Source organism: Chionomys nivalis, chromosome X, assembly GCF_950005125.1.
Source record: "Chionomys nivalis chromosome X, mChiNiv1.1, whole genome shotgun sequence".
Lineage (NCBI taxonomy): Eukaryota > Metazoa > Chordata > Mammalia > Rodentia > Cricetidae > Chionomys > Chionomys nivalis.
The window spans coordinates 46025581-46033250 of record NC_080112.1 but is presented as its reverse complement, the minus strand read 5'-3'; positions in this window follow the sequence as shown (position 1 = coordinate 46033250).

Sequence of the window (7670 nt, the reverse complement as noted above, 5' to 3'; positions counted from 1 at the left end):
CAGAAGATGAGAACATGTGGATTGCTTCCAGAACAATATGGTTTCATAGACCAAGACCCCCTTAAAGGTCACCATGAACACCCTCAAAAAATTACTTTGCCAAACTGGTTACTGAGATGAACCTAGCACACAGGATACACCATAAAAGACCTGATGAACAGCATCCCCAATCAGCAGGAAGTAGTATGGAAAAAACTATACCCATATTCCCAAATACTGTCTATAATTGCTTATTTACATTTACAGGGTGATATGATATAGATGTATATTATATATACATATATTATATATATATGATTTGATGTATAATTAAGAAATATATGATAATAGATAATTACTTATAGTAGTCATACTTGTTGTCATGTTAGTTAGATTTTCTAGATGTACAAAGATATATTTAAGCAAGATAGGTGTTCTTCACATCTTTAAGAGACCTTCAGAACACGGCATTTAAGATGTTTAAAAACTTAAGACTTGAGACATATCTCTTTCTGGCAATACAAATCTATTGCAAGAGGAAAATGGGCATTGAAGAGGCTCCCTATGGAACTGCTTAGCCATTTGGGGAAGAAACTGCTTTTGCCTGGACTGCTGAACTGGACTTGCATGATCCACAGTGAAATGACTGCTGAAATTACCTAAAAATGAGATGATCTTTTGGGGTTCCCGCTTCATGAAAGAGTGTGTGAAACATTCTGCAATATACAAAAGAAAGTAACTGGTACACTACCAATATAGATGGAACTGTCTTTGAAATTTCCTGCTTCATAGAAAAGTCTGCTGGATGCTATGGTCCTGTAGGTTGAAGATGGATGCCCCAATGGTACAAAAGAACTTTGGGTGACTGTCCAGGCAGTGAGATATCTCTGTCAATTCTAGAGTTTTGGAAGTTGCTTGCAATGGACTTCCTGTTTACTTTGGTGATATTATATCCTTCTGATATCTTCGATGGAGTTGAAGAATTTATAGCTATTGTTAATTTTCCTTAGTTATAATAAAGAATGAAGTAGATATAAATGTTGTAACTATAACTCTTGCTTGATGCCTGTTTTGTTGTAAGTAATTTTACTATGATAAACTTAAAACCTTTTGTTTTTTATTTAACAGAAAACTGGAAACGGTGGTGGAGGTCCTTCCATCTCTGTGTTGCTTTTCTTTGTTAATGAGTAAAGAAAGTGCCGGGTGGTGGTGGCATATGCCTTTAATCCCAGAACTCTGGAGGCAGAGGCAGGTTGGATCTCTGTGAGCTCGAGACCAGCCTGCTCTACAAGAGCTAGTTCCAGGACAGGCTCCAAAGCCACAGAGAAACCCTGTCTCGAAAAAAAAAAAAAACCAAAAAAACAAAACAAAAAAAAAGGAATAAAGAAAGTGCCTTTGTCTATTGATAGGGCAGAACTTAGGTAGGCATGGAAGAAAGAACTGAATGCTGGGAGAAGGAAGGAGTCCTGGAGACACCATGAATCCATGGCCAGAGGTAGATATGCTGAAACTTTGCTGGTAGGCCACAACATCATGGTGATATACAGATAAATGGAAATGGATTAAATTAAGATGTAAGAGTTAGCCAATAAGAAACTAGAGCTAATGGGCCAAGCAGTGATTTAATGAATACATTTTCTGTGTAATTATTTCAGTGCTGGGCAGCTAGGACAATCAAGTGTTATCATTGCAACACAGCCCTTCATGATACTTTTTAAAAAGTATATCTTATTATTATCTCTATCTTTTTTAATTTTTAGATTATAGCATAATTACATCATTCCCCACTTTCCTTTCTTCTCTGTAAACCTTCCAATATTCACCCCTTCATCTCTATCAATTTGTGGACTCTTCTATCACTAAATGTTTTTACATGCATATTAGTTCAAGGTAGCAAGTGACTCCTCAACATTTATCTGAAGATTTGGAACTGGGAATAACAGACGAGACCTAACATGCATTATTTTTTTGGGGGGGGTCTAGGTTTGCTCACTCAGTAGAATCTATTTATAGAGGCTGCAATTTCCCTACAAAAGTCATGATTTCATTTATTTACAATGAAAAAATTTATAACATGTTGTGCTTGTATCATTATTTTATTACCCATTAGACAGCTGTAGAATATTTAGGTTGTTTTCATTTTCTAGCTGTTGCGAATAGAGCAACATTGAACATACATGAGAAAGAAACTGAAAGGAGTTTCTGATTACACATATTCACTTTTCCATGAACAATAAATAGATTGTAAAGAGTGGTCTGTTCAATCAAATGTTGATCCAAATCTTCTACAATAGAATATCTACCAGCGATATGTTCCCTAACATTTTTAATGAATCAGTATGTTTTTAACTATTTTCAAATTAATAATTGTCTATGGACCCTGATAATTTATAAAAGAGCTGTGCTTTTCGTTAATACACATCATGGTATAAACATTCCCCAAATATATCAACTGTAATGACTCAGAAAATCAATACTCTTTAAATTTCAGTTCAGTGACAAATAGGATGCCCAACATCAAGAAGTGCTTTTGGCATAGGATTCCTGCATCATCAAATTCAGTTATCATCATCCAGATTGACATCAAATTGGAAAAGATTTATTTTACTATTTTCTCCCTTCATCACGTTTCTTCTTCTGTATGGTAGGAACATGTCATGCACATTCTCACTGCCCTTGCTGCAGTAAAAGCATATTCATTCTTTGTTTACTACTTCACCTCTGTGTCTCACAGTCCCTAATATCTAACGATTAACAAAATTTGCCTCTCCTTTCCACCTCTTTGGAAATCCTAGAATAAACATTCATTCATTGATGCTTTCTCTAAGCAATTTCATTAGTTCAGTTTCCATGTTCTTATGTTTCAACGTGATCTATTCTAAATTTCTTCAGATTTTCTTTTGTAATTATAATTATCCATGGTTCAGCTGGACATACTGTAGTGTACTGGGGAAAATGAGACTGAAATTTTTGATTGGAGTTATTGGTTCCCCTTCAAAAATGTGTCTATGATTAATATTATTTTCCTTTGTGTTTGTCAAGAATCTTTTACACTTGATCTTAACAAAAAGGCTAAGAAGCGATCTGGACAACAATGAGGATGCTAAGAGAGACATATATGGTCTAATCTACATGGGAAGTAGTAAAAGACAAGATCTACTGAGTAAATTGGGAGCATGGAGACCATGGAAAAGGGTTGAAGTGCAGGGGAAAGCCAGGGAGGGGAGCAAACACAAAATGTATAGTTCAATAAAGTCAATTAAAGAAGAATCTTATAGATATTTATTCACAACTGTCTCCTTTATAGTGTGTTTTTAAATTCTCAAATTAATATATACATATTTGTCTCAATGTATTATAAAAAGACACAAATTATTTTTAAAAAACATACAGAAGTTTATAGTACAAAGTTGAATCAACCATGAATTTGAAAAGAAAGTATTCTTTATTTTCAGTTGAGTGACAACTCACCTCAGAGTCCCCAACATCAACAGCTCCCTGTGGCTTTGCCATCATGTTCAGTCCAAGGCAATTTACCTCATTTGTTCAGCTGGAGGTCAAATCAGGACAGTTTTTTTCAGATATTTCCTTCTTCCTTCTCCTTCCTTTCCTCTCTAACATTGATGTGCCAAGAAACTGCCTGTGTCTTTGCTTGAGTATGCACATATGCACAAACTTAATTAAAGATTTCATATTCTGAAAAGCTTTATGGAACACTAAACAAACTCATTCACTCCAGTTCTTTTTCTTCTATCTCTACTCACATAAGAGTCATATTATTACATCAAATTTTCACAATTTTGAATATAACAGTAACTAACTTTTAAAGAACTCCCAAATAATGCCAGAGAAAGAGGAAAATATAAAATTCTTCTGAAGGAAAAAATGTAAGGAACAATTGGTGCGGTTATAATATAGTATCTTAAAATTAAAGGAATCGATAGATTTTGCAATTTAAGTTAATATCTGTTATAAATATAATCCTCTATCTGTTTATTAGGAACAGTCTGAAATCCATTTTTTCATTTCTTTCACATTCTGCTGATTTTTATTCTATATCATTATTATGAGTGATGATCCCAAAGGGCTTATTTTGATCTTGTATTCACCATTCAACCAAGAGTATTAACTATGAATTACAAGGTCATAGAATAAAAACACCAAGGATATTTACACACAAGTTCCTTATCTAAAGACACATTGCATTCTCAGAGCCTTCTCTCACTCTGATGGCAGACCCTTTGCTAAGGTTTTGCTAGAAGGGAAAAACTCAGTCAATATTTAGCCAATGAGTAGCTAGAGATAATGGGCTAAGAAGTGGTTTAATTAATGAAGTTTCTGTGTGATTATTTCGGTTCTAGGCAGCCGGGATGAACAAGCAACCTTCACCTACAAATATTAAGTCAAATCCTTTGGGAAACTAACAAACAGTGGTATAGTTGTTCCATATGCTAGATTTACTGTCATCTTCAGGAGGAATTGTCCATAATGGTTTACCTAGTTTTACAGTTTTGTAATCCTACCAAACATGAATGAGTGTTACCTTTTCTCTACACTCCATCCCAAGTTTCTTATTTTTTTGTCTTTTTGATCTTTGCTCTTTTTACTGGGATAAGATGAACTGCCAATAATGCTCAGATTTGCTTTTACCAAATGACTCATGCAGAGGAACATTTTATAACATGCTTGTGAACCCTTTTCTCTCTTTCTCTCTGTATTTTCTTTCTTTCTTTCTTTCTTTTTTTTTTGAACAGTTTAAATAGACCTGTAAGTCATGAGGACAGAAACCTCCCTACCAAAAGACGCCCTGGACCAGATGGTTTCATTGCAGAATTCTACCAGAACTTCCAAGAGGAGCTAATACCTATACTCCTTAATGTGTTTCACAAAATAGAAACAGAAGAGCCATTGCCAAACTCCTCTCATGAAGTTACAGTCACTATGATACCGAAACCACGCAAAGACTTAACCAAGAAAGAGAATTACAGACCAATCTCACTCATGAATATTGCTGCAAAAATTCTCAATAAAATACTGGCAAACCGAATCCAAAAAATTATACATTATGATCAAGTAGACCTCATCCCAGAGAGGCAGGGCTGGTTCAACATATGAAAATCTGTATTTTCTAAAAAGAAAACTTTCTTCACTCTCAGAGACATTATGAATGGAGTATTTGTTTTCCTGACTCTGTATATTGAGTTCATGTTTTGTGAATATTTATCACCTTTCACTTGTAAAGCTGGATAAGATTCCTACATATTCTGTGTACTTTCTCTTTACCCAACTGTTTTCTTATCTGTGAAAATGCTTTTCAGTTTTCTGAAGTCCTACAAGAAATTGTTGAAATTATTCACAGCTAACATATTTCCATACACGGGCCCTGTTCTAGACCTTGCCTGTCTGACAGGAGACACGAATGAGGACCTGGCATATAGTATTGTACCTGTTCTTCTTGAGCTCTGGTCTCTTGATAGGTTTTTGCAGTAGTTAATGAAATGGCATTTTTCTTTGCTCTTACTGGTTATGCCCTTAGGGTCCCAGAATTAGTTGCAAAGCTGTCATCACATGCATAGCCCTATTGAAACTCATAGGGCCACAAATAAGCTAGAATAATGGCACTGTGAAAGAGAATGTTGGATCGAGGAGTTTATATCAATTTTCAGGTAGAGATGTGAATCATCTTGGATAAGAATAATATTTGCTTGTATGTGGGTCTGTGTTTGTGAAATTGTCAAGAAATATATTCTAAAAACAAAAAAGCATGTTTCTGAATATATTGATTAAAAGCTACTATTTTGCCAAATGAAAAAATATGTGAACAATGAAGTGAAATATGAAACAATGTGCAATTCTGTGCATTTAGGATCACAGAACTGAGTCCCTAGGTCATATATAGGTCTTCTTCCATACAATATTTTTATCCCATTCCAAGTTCCAATCTTCTATTTTGTGATACTCATAGAAGGTGTGTTCTTCCAAATTCTAGAACTCTATAATCATAGTAAAACAGATAATAGTCTTAAGTCTTTCTTAATATAATTTTGTTTTGTGTTACCAGTCAGCAAGCATGAGGGGAGAATCCCTTATAATCAATACAGATTAATGATATATTTTTTGTGTGTTGCCCTTTTTCTTTTTTATTGAAAATATATTCTTATCTCACACAACACACTCCAACCACAGTTTCCACTCCCATAACTCATTCCAATTTCCCCTTACCTCCCCTCTCCCTCAAATCTACTTTTTCTCTATTCCCTTCATAAAAGATCAGGCCTTCAAGAGACAACAAAACATGGAAAAAAATAAGATTCAATAAGAAAAGGCCAAAGCCTTCTTAAAGAGATTGGAAAAGGCAACCCAGTAAAAGAAAAGAGTGGCAAGAGCAGATAGAATAGTCAGAGATACACCCTCTCCCACTGTTAAAAGTTCCGTGAAAACACCAAGCTAACAACCATAACACATAAACAGAGGACATGATACAAATCCATGCAGGCTCCATGCTTGCTAATTTAGTCTCTGTGACCCCTGCTTGGTTGATTTAGTAGGCCATGATCTCCTGTGTCCTTCATCCCTTCTGGCTCCTACAATCTTTCTTCCCCATCTTTCATGAAATTCCCAGTTCATTGAGAGGAGAAATCTGACGGACACTTCCAAGTGAGCCTCTCTGCATGTCTGGCTGTTAGTCTCTATACCCACTCTTATCCGGTGGCAGATGAAATCTTTCTGATGATGAATGCAAAAGACACAAATGTATGAGAATATCAGAATATCATTAAGAACCATTTCACTGAAATTTTAGCCAGTTGTGTTTGGTTCTACCCTATGTCTCTGGGATATCCAAAATTCCTGGCCATCCAGACAGGGTTACAGTTCATGGGTTACAGCTCATGTTGTGAGTCTCAAGTTAATCAAAACATTGGTTGGCGACTCCCACAATTCTGCATCACCATTGACCCAGCATATCTTGCAAGAAGGACAGATTGTTGATTGAGGGTTTTTTGGCTGGTTTGATATCCATGTTTCTCTTTCCATAGCCTGTAGAGTACATTTGCATGCAAAAGAGTCTAGAAATTAGGTGTGAAAGCTACTTGTAGATGCCAGCTCATCCCTTAGTCCATTCAATGAGGACTGTGTGGATGTTGTCCTTAGCAGTGGGGTGCTTACTGTCAGTTTTCAGAGATAAGCCCACTGCTCTAGCTCAACCTGAGATGCTTAGGAATCTCCATGGGACCCACTTGGCAACAACACAATCAAACACAACCCATTCCCACCAGTGAAGCCTTCTCTGTCTAGAAAAGAGGGGAGTTTAGACTATATTCTTCATTACTAGGGGTTCCCACCAAGGTCATCCTCATAGATTCCAGGAAATTTATACTTCACTATGTTTCCACACAATCTGCCAATTTTCTCCTAATTCTCTCCATAATCTCTCCCTCCATGCCTCCCACCTGATCCTTCCTTCTCCAGTATCAACCTGCCATTGTTACATTCACAAAACATATTCTACTTCCTCTTCCCAGGTAAATCCCTTAATCCTACTAGAGCCCTCCTTTTTACCTACCCTCTCTTTATCTGTGGACTGTGGCTTGGTCATCCTTTACTTAAAAGTTACTATCAACCTACAAGTGATAAATTACCATGCTTGTCATTCTGGGTCTCTGTTACCTCACACAGGATAATTTCTTTTC